The sequence below is a fragment of the Myotis yumanensis genome, unplaced genomic scaffold (genome assembly GCF_028538775.1).
Source record: "Myotis yumanensis isolate MYYU_CA2020_CCGP unplaced genomic scaffold, mMyoYum1.0.hap1 SCAF_6, whole genome shotgun sequence".
NCBI classification, from domain to species: domain Eukaryota; kingdom Metazoa; phylum Chordata; class Mammalia; order Chiroptera; family Vespertilionidae; genus Myotis; species Myotis yumanensis.
The window spans coordinates 98,964,412-98,979,020 of NW_027223757.1; positions in this window are offsets into that span (position 1 = coordinate 98,964,412).

The window sequence follows — 14,609 nt, forward strand, 5'->3', positions numbered from 1 at the left end:
AAGAAGTCAATAAAATAGATCCTGGAGTTGTATGGGAATATATCTGAAATGGTAGGGTCCCATGGAAATACAGCCTTACACTATCGGGGCCGTGTTCTAACAGTGAAAACTGACTTTCAAACACTTCTGAAATAACTAATATACGGTTGCCATATATAATTCCTGTTCATTCTGTTATTTAAAAGAAACCTGGTTACAACCCTTTAAAATAGATTCTATAGACCTTAGAACACCATGTGTGTTGGACAGAACCTTTAAGAAATCAAAATAATAGGACCTTCTTTTGTGTGGTAAGGTATCTGAAAAGCTGAGAAAACAAGGAAGTAGAGCCTTACTCTCTGTGGGGCCATGATCAAAAACTGAAGCCGTCATAGAAACAGCTGTTTAGTCACGAGGATACTGATTACATTTGTATTTAGGGGGAAAAACTTGGCGTTTGTAAAAAACGCCACATAAAATTCTTCAAAATACGAGCCTGTAGAGTTCAGAACACGATGTTAGTTAGATTAAATCTGTAAGAATTCAAAAAAATAGATCATGGAATTGTATGAGAATATATCTGAAACGCTAGTTTTCCATGGAAATACAGCCTTACTGTGGACGGGGCCGTGTTCTAACAGTGAAAACTGACTTTCAAACAGTTCAGAAGTGACGAATATACCGTTTCCATTTATAATTCTTGTTAAATCTGTTAGATATTTAAAAGAAACCCGGTTACAACACTTTAAATTTCAATCTTTAGACCTTAGAACACAATGTGAGTTGGACAGAACCTTTAAGAAATCAAAATAATAGGACATTCTTTTGTGTAGGAAGGTATCTGAAAAGCTCCGAAAACAAGTAAGTAGAACCTTACTCTCTGGGAGCTGTGTTCAAACACTGAAAGCTCTCAGAGAAACAGCTGTTTAGTCATGAGGATACCAATTATAATTGTATTTCCGGGAAAAAACCCGGCATAAAAATCTTCAAAATTAAAACCTGTAGATTCAGAACACGATGTTAGTTAGACTAAATCTCTAAGAAGTCCATAAAATAGATCCAGGAGTTGTATGGGCATATATCTGAAACACGAAGCTTCCATGTAAATACAGCCTTACTGAAACTGGGCTTTGTGCTAGAGTGAAAACTGACGTTCAATCAAGTCTGAAATGACGAATATACGGTTGCCATTTATAATTCCTGTTCAATCAGTTAGCTATTGAAACGAAACCTGGTTACAACAGTTTAAAATTCAATCTATAGATCTTAGAACACTATGTGAGTTGGACAGAACCTTTAAGAAATCAAAATAATAGCACCTTGTTTTGTGTAGGATGGTATCTGAAAAGCTTGGAAAATAAGTAAATAGAGCCTTACTCTCTGTTTGGCCGTGTTCAAACACTGAAAGCCGTCATAAAAACAGTTGTTTAGTCAAGAGGATACCGATTACATTTGTATTTCGGGGACAAAACTTTTCGTTTTTAGAAAACCCGGCATAAATATATTCAAAATTCAAGCCTGTAGAGTTCAGAACACGATGTTAGTTAGTTTATATCTCTAAGAAGTCAATAAAATAGATCCTGGAGTTGTATGGGAATATATCTGAAACGTTAGGGTCCCATGGAAATACAGCCTTACACTATCGGGGCCGTGTTCCAACAGTGAAACCTGACTTTCAAACACTTCTGAAATAACGAATATACTGTTGCCATATATAATTCCTGTTCATTCTGTTATTTAAAAGAAACCTGGTTGAACCCTTTAAAATAGATTCTATAGACCTTAGAACACCATGTGTGTTGGACAGAACCTTTAAGAAATCAAAATTATAGGACCTTCTTTTGTGTAGTAAGGTATCTGAAAAGCTGAGAAAACAAGGAAGTAGAGCCTTACTCTCTGTGGGGCCATGATCAAAAACTGAAGCCGTCATAGAAACAGCTGTTTAGTCACGAGGATACTGATTACATTTGTATTTAGGGGAAAAAACTTGGCGTTTGTAAAAAACGCCACATAAAATTCTTCAAAATACGAGCCTGTAGAGTTCAGAACACGATGTTAGTTAGATTAAATCTCTAAGAATTCAAAAAAATAGATCATGGAATTGTATGAGAATATATCTGAAACGCTAGTTTTCCATGGAAATACAGCCTTACTGTGGACGGGGCCGTGTTCTAACAGTGAAAACTGACTTTCAAACAGTTCAGAAATGACGAATATACCGTTTCCATTTATAATTCTTGTTAAATCTGTTAGATATTTAAAAGAAACCTGGTTACAACACTTTAAATTTCAATCTATAGACCTTAGAACACAATGTGAGTTGGACAGAACCTTTAAGAAATCAAAATAATAGGACCTTCTTTTGTGTAGGAAGGTATCTGAAAAGCTCCGAAAACAAGTAAGTAGAACCTTACTGTCTGGGAGCTGTGTTCAAACACTGGAAGCTCTCAGAGAAACAGCTGTTTAGTCACGAGGATACCAATTATAATTGTATTTCCGGGAAAAAAACCGGCATAAAAATCTTCAAAATTAAAACCTGTAGAGTTCAGAACACGATGTTAGTTAGATTAAATCTCTAAGAAGTCCATAAAATAGATCCAGGAGTTGTATGGGCATATATCTGAAATACGAAGCTTCCATGTAAATACAGCCTTACTGAAACTGGGCTTTGTGCTAGAGTGAAAACTGACTTTCAATCAAGTCTGAAATGACGAATATACGGTTGCCATTTATAATTCCTGTTCAATCAGATAGCTATTGAAAGGAAACCTGGTTACAACAGTTTAAAATTCAATCTATAGATCTTAGAACACTATGTGAGTTGGACAGAACCTTTAAGAAATCCAAATAATAGCACCTTGTTTTGTGTAGGATTGTATCTTAAAAGCTTGGAAAATAAGTAAATAGAGCCTTACTCTCTGGCCGTGTTCAAACACTGAAAGCCGTCATAAAAACAGTTGTTTAGTCAAGAGGATACCGATTACATTTGTATTTCGGGGACAAAACTTGTCGTTTTTAGAAAAACCGGCATAAATATATTCAAAATTCAAGCCTGTAGAGTTCAGAACACGATGTTAGTTAGTTTAAATCTCTAAGAAGTCAATAAAATAGATCCTGGAGTTGTATGGGAATATATCTGAAACGGTAGGGTCCCATGGAAATACAGCCTTACACTATTGGGGCCGGGTTCTAACAGTGAAAACTGACTTTCAAACACTTCTGAAATAACGAATATATGGTTGCCATATATAATTCCTGTTCATTCTGTTATTTAAAAGAAACCTGGTTACAACCCTTTAAAATAGATTCTATAGACCTTAGAACACCATGTGTGTTGGACAGAACCTTTAAGAAATCAAAATAATAGGAACTTCTTTTGTGTGGTAAGGTGTCTGAAAAGCTGAGAAAACAAGGAAGTAGAGCCTTACTCTCTGTGGGGCCATGATCAAAAACTGAAGCCGTCATAGAAACAGCTGTTTAGTCACGAGGATACTGATTACATTTGTATTTAGGGGGAAAAACTTGGCGTTTGTAAAAAACGCCACATAAAATTCTTCAAAATACGAGCCTGTAGAGTTCAGAACACGATGTTAGATTAAATCTGTAAGAATTCAAAAAAATAGATCATGGAATTGTATGAGAATATATCTGAAACGCTAGTTTTCCATGGAAATACAGCCTTACTGTGGACGGGGCCGTGTTCTAACAGTGAAAACTGACTTTCAAACAGTTCAGAAGTGACGAATATACCGTTTCCATTTATAATTCTTGTTAAATCTGTTAGATATTTAAAAGAAACCCGGTTACAACACTTTAAATTTCAATCTATAGACCTTAGAACACAATGTGAGTTGGACAGAACCTTTAAGAAATCAAAATAATAGGACCTTCTTTTGTGTAGGAAGGTATCTGAAAAGCTCCGAAAACAAGTTAGTAGAACCTTACTCTCGGGGAGCTGTGTTCAAACACTGAAAGCTCTCAGAGAAACAGCTGTTTAGTCACGAGGTACCAATTATAATTGTATTTCCGGTAAAAAACCCGGCATAAAAATCTTAAAAATTAAAACCTGTAGAGTTCAGAACACGATGATAGTTAGACTAAATCTCTAAGAAGTCCATAAAATAGATCCAGGAGTTGTATGGGCATATATCTGAAACACGAAGCTTCCATGTAAATACAGCCTTACTGAAACTGGGCTTTGTGCTAGAGTGAAAACTGACTTTCAATCAAGTCTGAAATGACAAACATACGGTTGCCATTTATAATTCCTGTTCAATCAGTTAGCTATTGAAAGGAAACCTGGTTACAACAGTTTAAAATTCAATCTATAGATCTTAGAACACTATGTGAGTTGGACAGAAACTTTAAGAAATCCAAATAATAGCACCTTGTTTTGTGTAGGATGGTATCTGAAAAGCTTGGAAAATAAGTAAATAGAGCCTTACTCTCTTTTTGGCCGTGTTCAAACACTGAAAGCCGTCATAAAAACAGTTGTTTAGTCAAGAGGATACCGATTACATTTGTATTTCGGGGACAAAACTTTTCGTTTATAGAAAACCCGGCATAAATATATTCAAAATTCAAGCCTGTAGAGTTCAGAACACGATGTTAGTTAGTTTATATCTCTAAGAAGTCAATTAAATAGATCCTGGAGTTGTATGGGAATATATCTGAAACGTTAGGGTCCCATGGAAATACAGCCTTACACTATCGGGGCCGTGTTCCAACAGTGAAAACTGACTTTCAAACACTTCTGAAATAACGAATATACTGTTGCCATATATAATTCCTGTTCATTCTGTTATTTAAAAGAAACCTGGTTGAACCCTTTAAAATAGATTCTATAGACCTTAGAACACCATGTGTGTTGGACAGAACCTTTAAGAAATCAAAATAATAGGACCTTCTTTTCTGTAGTAAGGTACCTGAAAAGCTGAGAAAACAAGGAAGTAGAGCCTTACTCTCTGTGGGGCCATGATCAAAAACTGAAGCCGTCATAGAAACAGCTGTTTAGTCACGAGGATACTGATTACATTTGTATTTAGGGGAAAAAACTTGGCGTTTTTAAAAAACGCCACATAAAATTCTTCAAAATACGAGCCTGTAGAGTTCAGAACACGATGTTAGTTAGATTACATCTGTAAGAATTCAAAAAAATAGATCATGGAATTGTATGAGAATATATCTGAAACGCTAGTTTTCCATGGAAATACAGCCTTACAGTGGACGGGGCCGTGTTCTAACAGTGAAAACTGACTTTCAAACAGTTCAGAAATGACGAATATACCGTTTCCATTTATAATTCTTGTTAAATCTGTTAGATATTTAAAAGAAACCTGGTTACAACACTTTAAATTTCAATCTATAGACCTTAGAACACAATGTGAGTTGGACAGAACCTTTAAGAAATCAAATAATAGGACCTTCTTTGGTGTAGGAAGGTATCGGAAAAGCTCCGAAAACAAGTAAGTAGAACCTTACTCTCTGGGAGCTGTGTTCAAACACTGAAAGCTCTCAGAGAAACAGCTGTTTAGTCACGAGGATACCAATTATAATTGTATATCCGGGAAAAAACCCGGCATAAAAATCTTCTAAATTAAAACCTGTAGAGTTCAGAACACGATGTTAGTGAGATTAAATCTCTAAGAAGTCCATATAATAGATCCAGGAGTTGTATGGGCATATATCTGAAACACGAAGCTTCCATGTAAATACAGCCTTACTGAAACTGGGCTTTGTGCTAGAGTGAAAACTGACTTTCAATCAAGTCTGAAATGACGAATATACGGTTGACATTTATAATTCCTGTTCAATCAGTTAGCTATTGAAAGGAAACCTGGTTACAACAGTTTAAAATTCAATCTATAGATCTTAGAACACTATGTGAGTTGGACAGAACCTTTAAGAAATCAAAATAATAGCACCTTGTTTTGTGTAGGATGGTATCTGAAAAGCTTGGAAAATAAGTAAATAGAGCCTTACTCTCTGTTTGGCCGCGTTCAAACACTGAAAGCCGTCATAAAAACAGTTGTTTAGTCAAGAGGATACCGATTACATTTGTATTTCGGGGACAAAACTTGTCGTTTTTAGAAAACCCGGCATAAATATGTTCAAAATTCAAGCCTGTAGAGTTCAGAACACGATCTTAGTTAGTTTAAATCTCTAAGAAGTCAATAAAATAGATCCTGGAGTTGTATGGTAATATATCTGCAACGTTAGGGTCCCATGGAAATACAGCCTTACACAATCGGGGCCGTGTTCTAACAGTGAAAACTGACTTTCAAACACTCCTGAAATAGCGAATATACGGTTGCCATATATAATTCCTGTTCATTCTGTTATTTAAAAGAAACCTGGTTACAACCCTTTAAAATAGATTCTATAGACCTTAGAACACCATGTGTGTTGGACAGAACCTTTAAGAAATCAAAATAATAGGAACTTCTTTTGTGTGGTAAGGTGTCTGAAAAGCTGAGAAAACAAGGAAGTAGAGCCTTACTCTCTGTGGGGCCATGATCAAAAACTGAAGCCGTCATAGAAACAGCTGTTTAGTCACGAGGATACTGATTACATTTGTATTTAGGGGGAAAAACTTGGCGTTTGTAAAAAACGCCACATAAAATTCTTCAAAATAAGAGCCTGTAGAGTTCAGAACACGATGTTAGTTAGATTAAATCTGTAAGAATTCAAAAAAATAGATCATGGAATTGTATGAGAATATATCTGAAACGCTAGTTTTCCATGGAAATACAGCCTTACTGTGGACGGGGCCGTGTTCTAACAGTGAAAACTGACTTTCAAACAGTTCAGAAGTGACGAATATACCGTTTCCATTTATAATTCTTGTTAAATCTGTTAGATATTTAAAAGAAACCCGGTTACAACACTTTAAATTTCAATCTATAGACCTTAGAACACAATGTGAGTTGGACAGAAACTTTAAGAAATCAAAATAATAGGACCTTCTTTTGTGTAGGAAGGTATCTGAAAAGCTCCGAAAACAAGTTAGTAGAACCTTACTCTCTGGGAGCTGTGTTCAAACACTGAAAGCTCTCAGAGAAACAGCTGTTTAGTCACGAGGTACCAATTATAATTGTATTTCCGGTAAAAAACCCGGCATAAAAATCTTAAAAATTAAAACCTGTAGAGTTCAGAACACGATGATAGTTAGACTAAATCTCTAAGAAGTCCATAAAATAGATCCAGGAGTTGTATGGGCATATATCTGAAACACGAAGCTTCCATGTAAATACAGCCTTACTGAAACTGGGCTTTGTGCTAGAGTGAAAACTGACTTTCAATGAAGTCTGAAATGACAAATATACGGTTGCCATTTATAATTCCTGTTCAATCAGTTAGCTATTGAAAGGAAACCTGGTTACAACAGTTTAAAATTCAATCTATAGATCTTAGAACACTATGTGAGTTGGACAGAAACTTTAAGAAATCAAAATAATAGCACCTTGTTTTGTGTAGGATGGTATCTGAAAAGCTTGGAAAATAAGTAAATAGAGCCTTACTCTCTTTTTGGCCGTGTTCAAACACTGAAAGCCGTCATAAAAACAGTTGTTTAGTCAAGAGGATACCGATTACATTTGTATTTCGGGGACAAAACTTTTCGTTTATAGAAAACCCGGCATAAATATATTCAAAATTCAAGCCTGTAGAGTTCAGAACACGATGTTAGTTAGTTTATATCTCTAAGAAGTCAATTAAATAGATCCTGGAGTTGTATGGGAATATATCTGTAACGTTAGGGTCCCATGGAAATACAGCCTTACACTATCGGGGCCGTGTTCCAACAGTGAAAACTGACTTTCAAACACTTCTGAAATAACGAATATACTGTTGCCATATATAATTCCTGTTCATTCTGTTATTTAAAAGAAACCTGGTTGAACCCTTTAAAATAGATTCTATAGACCTTAGAACACCATGTGTGTTGGACAGAACCTTTAAGAAATCAAAATAATAGGACCTTCTTTTCTGTAGTAAGGTACCTGAAAAGCTGAGAAAACAAGGAAGTAGAGCCTTACTCTCTGTGGGGCCATGATCAAAAACTGAAGCCGTCATAGAAACAGCTGTTTAGTCACGAGGATACTGATTACATTTGTATTTAGGGGAAAAACTTGGCGTTTTTAAAAAACGCCACATAAAATTCTTCAAAATACGAGCCTGTAGAGTTCAGAACACGATGTTAGTTAGATTACATCTGTAAGAATTCAAAAAAATAGATCATGGAATTGTATGAGAATATATCTGAAACGCTAGTTTTCCATGGAAATACAGCCTTACAGTGGACGGGGCCGTGTTCTAACAGTGAAAACTGACTTTCAAACAGTTCAGAAATGACGAATATACCGTTTCCATTTATAATTCTTGTTAAATCTGTTAGATATTTAAAAGAAACCTGGTTACAACACTTTAAATTTCAATCTATAGACCTTAGAACACAATGTGAGTTGGACAGAACCTTTAAGAAATCAAATAATAGGACCTTCTTTGGTGTAGGAAGGTATCGGAAAAGCTCCGAAAACAAGTAAGTAGAACCTTACTCTCTGGGAGCTGTGTTCAAACACTGAAAGCTCTCATAGAAACAGCTGTTTAGTTACGAGGATACCAATTATAATTGTATATCCGGGAAAAAACCCGGCATAAAAATCTTCTAAATTAAAACCTGTAGAGTTCAGAACACGATGTTAGTGAGATTAAATCTCTAAGAAGTCCATATAATAGATCCAGGAGTTGTATGGGCATATATCTGAAACACGAAGCTTCCATGTAAATACAGCCTTACTGAAACTGGGCTTTGTGCTAGAGTGAAAACTGACTTTCAATCAAGTCTGAAATGACGAATATACGGTTGACATTTATAATTCCTGTTCAATCAGTTAGCTATTGAAAGGAAACCTGGTTACAACAGTTTAAAATTCAATCTATAGATCTTAGAACACTATGTGAGTTGGACAGAACCTTTAAGAAATCAAAATAATAGCACCTTGTTTTGTGTAGGATGGTATCTGAAAAGCTTGGAAAATAAGTAAATAGAGCCTTACTCTCTGTTTGGCCGCGTTCAAACACTGAAAGCCGTCATAAAAACAGTTGTTTAGTCAAGAGGATACCGATTACATTTGTATTTCGGGGACAAAACTTGTCGTTTTTAGAAAACCCGGCATAAATATGTTCAAAATTCAAGCCTGTAGAGTTCAGAACACGATCTTAGTTAGTTTAAATCTCTAAGAAGTCAATAAAATAGATCCTGGAGTTGTATGGTAATATATCTGAAACGTTAGGGTCCCATGGAAATACAGCCTTACACAATCGGGGCCGTGTTCTAACAGTGAAAACTGACTTTCAAACACTCCTGAAATAGCGAATATACGGTTGCCATATATAATTCCTGTTCATTCTGTTATTTAAAAGAAACCTGGTTACAACACTTTAAAATAGATTCTATAGACCTTAGAACACCATGTGTGTTGGACAGAACCTTTATGAAATCAAAATAATAGGAACTTCTTTTGTGTGGTAAGGTATCTGAAAAGCTGAGAAAACAAGGAAGTAGAGCCTTACTCTCAGTGGGGCCATGATCAAAAACTGAAGCCGTCATAGAAACAGCTGTTTAGTCACGAGGATACTGATTACATTTGTATTTAGGGGAAAAAACTTGGCGTTTTTAAAAAACGCCACATAAAATTCTTCAAAATACGAGCCTGTAGAGTTCAGAACACGATGTTAGTTAGATTAAATCTGTAAGAATTCAAAAAAATAGATCATGGAATTGTATGAGAATATATCTGAAACGCTTGTTTTCCATGGAAATACATCCTTACTGTGGACGGGGCCGTGTTCTAACAGTGAAAACTGACTTTCAAACAGTTCAGAAATGACGAATATACCCTTTACATTTATAATTCTTGTTAAATCTGTTAGATATTTAAAAGAAACCTGGTTACAACACTTTAAATTTCAATCTATAGACCTTAGAACACAATGTGAGTTGTACAGAACCTTTAAGAAATCAAAATAATAGGACCTTCTTTTGTGTAGGAAGGTATCTGAAAAGCTCCGAAAACAAGTAAGTAGAACCTTACTCTCTGGGAGCTGTGTTCAAACACTGAGAGCTCTCAGAGAAACAGCTGTTTAGTCACGAAGATACCAATTATAATTGTATTTCCGGGAAAAAACCCGGCATAAAAATCTTCAAAATTAAAACCTGTAGAGTTCAGAACACGATGTTAGTTAGATTAAATCTCTAAGAAGTCCATAAAATAGATCCAGGAGTTGTATGGGCATATATCTGAAACACGAAGCTTCCATGTAAATACAGCCTTACTGAAACTGGGCTTTGTGCTAGAGTGAAAACTGACTTTCAATCAAGTCTGAAATGACGAATATATGGTTGCCATTTATAATTCCTGTTCAATCAGTTAGCTATTGAAAGGAAACCTGGTTACAACAGTTTAAAATTCAATCTATAGATCTTAGAACACTATGTGAGTTGGACAGAACCTTTAAGAAATCAAAATAATAGCACCATGTTTTGTGTAGGATGGTATCTGAAAAGCTTGGAAAATAAGTAAATAGAGCCTTACTTTCATTTTGGCCGTGTTCAAACACTGAAAGCCGTCATAAAAACAGTTGTTTAGTCAAGACGATACCGATTACATTTGTATTTCGGGGACAAAACTTGTCGTTTTTAGAAAACCCGGCATAAATATATTCAAAATTCAAGCCTGGAGAGTTCAGAACACGATGTTAGTTAGTTTATATCTCTAAGAAGTCAGTAAAATAGATCCTGGAGTTGTATGGGAATATATCTGAAACTTTAGGATGCCATGGAAATACAGCCTTACATTATCGGGGCCGTGTTCTAACAGTGAAAACTGACTTTCAAACAGTTTAGAAATGACGAATATACCGTTTCCATTTATAATTCTTGTTAAATCTGTTAGATATTTAAAAGAAACCTGGTTACAACACTTTAAATTTCAATCTATAGACCTTAGAGCACAATGTGAGTTGAACAGAACCTTTAAGAAATCAAAATAATAGGACCTTCTTTTGTGTAGGAAGGTATCTGAAAAGCTCCGAAAACAAGTAAGTAGAACCTTACTCTCTGGGACCTGTGTTCAAACACTGAAAGCTCTCAGAGAAACAGCTGTTTAGTCACGAGGATACCAATTATAATTGTATTTCCGGGAAAAAACCCGGCATAAAAATCTTCAAAATTAAAACCTGTAGAGTTCAGAACACGATGTTAGTTAGATTAAATCTCTAAGAAGTCATTAAAATAGATCCAGGAGTTGTATGGGCATATATCTGAAACACGAAGCTTCCATGTAAATACAGCCTTACTGAAACTGGGCTTTGTGCTAGAGTGAAAACTGACTTTCAATCAAGTCTGAAATGACCAATATACGGTTGCCATTTATAATTCCTGTTCAATCAGTTAGCTATTGAAAGGAAACCTGGTTACAACAGTTTAAAATTCAATCTATAGATCTTAGAACACTATGTGAGTTGGACAGAACCTTTAAGAAATCCAAATAATAGCACCTTGTTTTGTGTAGGATGGTATCTGAAAAGCTTGGAAAATAAGTAAGTAGAGCCTTACTCTCTGTTTGGCCGTGTTCAAACACTGAAAGCCGTCATAAAAACAGATGTTTAGTCAAGAGGATACCGATTACATTTGTATTTCGGGGACAAAACTTGTCGTTTTTAGAAAACCAGGTATAAATATGTTCAAAATTCAAGCCTGTAGAGTTCAGAACACGATGTTAGTTAGTTTAAATCTCTAAGAAGTCAATAAAATAGATCCTGGAGTTGTATGGGAATATATCTGAAACGTTAGGGTCCCATGGAAATACAGCCTTACACTATCGGGGCCGTGTTCTAACAGTGAAAACTGACTTTCAAACACTGCTGAAATAGCGAATATACGGTTGCCATATATAATTCCTGTTCATTCTGTTATTTAAAAGAAACCTGGTTACAACCCTTTAAAATAGATTCTATAGACCTTAGAACACCATGTGTGTTGGACAGAACCTTTAAGAAATCAAAATAATAGGACCTTCTTTTGTGTGGTAAGGTATCTGAAAAGCTGAGAAAACAAGGAAGTAGAGCCTTACTCTCTGTGGGGCCATGATCAAAAACTGAAGCCGTCATAGAAACAGCTGTTTAGTCACGAGGATACTGATTACATTTGTATTTAGGGGAAAAAACTTGGCGTTTTTAAAAAAGGCCACATAAAATTCTTCAAAATACGAGCCTGTAGAGTTCAGAACACGATGTTAGTTAGATTAAATCTCTAAGAATTCAAAAAAATAGATCATGGAATTGTATGAGAATATATCTGAAACGCTAGTTTTCCATGGAAATATAGCCTTACTGTGGACGGGGCCGTGTTCTAACAGTGAAAACTGACTTTCAAACAGTTCAGAAATGAGGAATATACGGTTTCCCTTTATAATTCTTGTTAAATCTGTTAGATATTTAAAAGAAACCTGGTTACAACACTTTAAATTTCAATCTATAGACCTTAGAGCACAATGTGAGTTGGACAGAACCTTTAAGAAATCAAAATAATAGGACCTTCTTTTGTGTAGGAAGGTATCTGAAAAGCTCCGAAAACAAGTAAGTAGAACCTTACTCTCTGGGAGCTGTGTTCAAACACTGAAAGCTCTCAGAGAAACAGCTGTTTAGTCACAAGGATACCAATTATAATTGTATTTCCGGGAAAAAACCCGGCATAAAAATCTTCAAAATTAAAACCTGTAGAGTTCAAAACACGATGTTAGTTAGATTAAATCTGTAAGAAGTCATTAAAATAGATCCAGGAGTTGTATGGGCATATATCTGAAACACGAAGCTTCCATGTAAATACAGCCTTACTGAAACTGGGCTTTGTGCTAGAGTGAAAACTGACATTCAATCAAGTCTGAAATGACGAATATACGGTTGCCATTTATAATTCCTGTTCAATCAGTTAGCTATTGAAAGGAAACCTCGTTACAACAGTTTAAAATTCAATCTATAGATCTTAGAACACTATGTGAGTTGGACAGAACCTTTAAGAAATCAAAATTATAGCACCTTGTTTTGTGTAGGATGGTATCTGAAAAGCTTGGAAAATAAGTAAATAGAGCCTTACTCTCTGTTTGGCCGTGTTCAAACACTGAAAGCCGTCATAAAAACAGTTGTTTAGTCAAGAGGATACCGATTACATTTCTATTTCGGGGACAAAACTAGTCGTTTTTAGAAAACCCGGCATAAATATATTCAAAAATCAAGCCTTTAGATTTCAGAACACGATGTTAGTTAGTTTAAATCTCTAAGAAGTCAATAAAATAGATCCTGGAGTTGTATGGTAATATATCTGAAACGTTAGGGTCCCATGGAAATACAGCTTTACACTATCGGGGCCGTGTTCTAACAGTGAAAACTGACTTTCAAACACTCCTGAAATAGCGAATATACGGTTGCCATATATAATTCCTGTTCATTCTGTTATTTAAAAGAAACCTGGTTACTACCCTTTAAAAAAGATTCTATAGACCTTAGAACACCATGTGTGTTGGACAGAACCTTTAAGAAATCAAAATAATAGGACCTTCTTTTGTGTGGTAAGGTATCTGAAAAGCTGAGAAAACAAGGAAGTAGAGCCTTACTCTCTGTGGGGCCATGATCAAAAACTGAAGCCATCATAGAAACAGCTGTTTAGTCACGAGGATACTGATTACATTTGTATTTAGGGGAAAAAACTTGGCGTTTTTAAGAAACGCCACATAAAATTCTTCAAAATACGAGCCTGTAGAGTTCAGAACACGATGTTAGTTAGATTAAATCTCTAAGAATTCAAAAAAATAGATCATGGAATTGTATGAGAATATATCTGAAAGGATAGTTTTCCATGGAAATACAGCCTTACTGTGGACGGGGCAGTGTACTAACAGTGAAAACTGACTTTCAAACAGTTCAGAAATGACGAATATACGGTTTCCATTCATAATTCTTGTTAAATCTGTTAGATATTTAAAAGAAACCTGGTTACAACACTTTAAATTTCAATCTATAGACCTTAGAACACAATGTGAGTTGGACAGAACCTTTAAGAAATCAAAATAATAGGACCTTCTTTTGTGTAGGAAGGTATCTGAAAAGCTGCGAAAACAAGTAAGTAGAACCTTACTCTCTGGGAGCTGTGTTCAAACACTGGAAGCTCTCAGAGAAACAGCTGTTTAGCCACGAGGATACCAATTATAATTGTATTTCCGGGAAAAAACCCGGCATAAAAATCTTCAAAATTAAAACCTGTAGAGTTCAGAACACGATGTTAGTTAGATTAAATCTCTAAGAAGTCATTAAAATAGATCCAGGAGTTGTATGGGCATATGTATGAAACACGAAGCTTCCATGTAAATACAACCTTACTGAAACTGGGCTTTGTGCTAGAGTGAAAACTGACTTTCAATCAAGTCTGAAATGACGAATATACGGTTGCCATTTATAATTCCTGTTCAATCAGTTAGCTATTGAAAGGAAACCTGGTTACAACAGTTTAAAATTCAATCTATAGATCTTAGAACACTATGTGAGTTGGACAGAACCTTTAAGAAATCAAAATA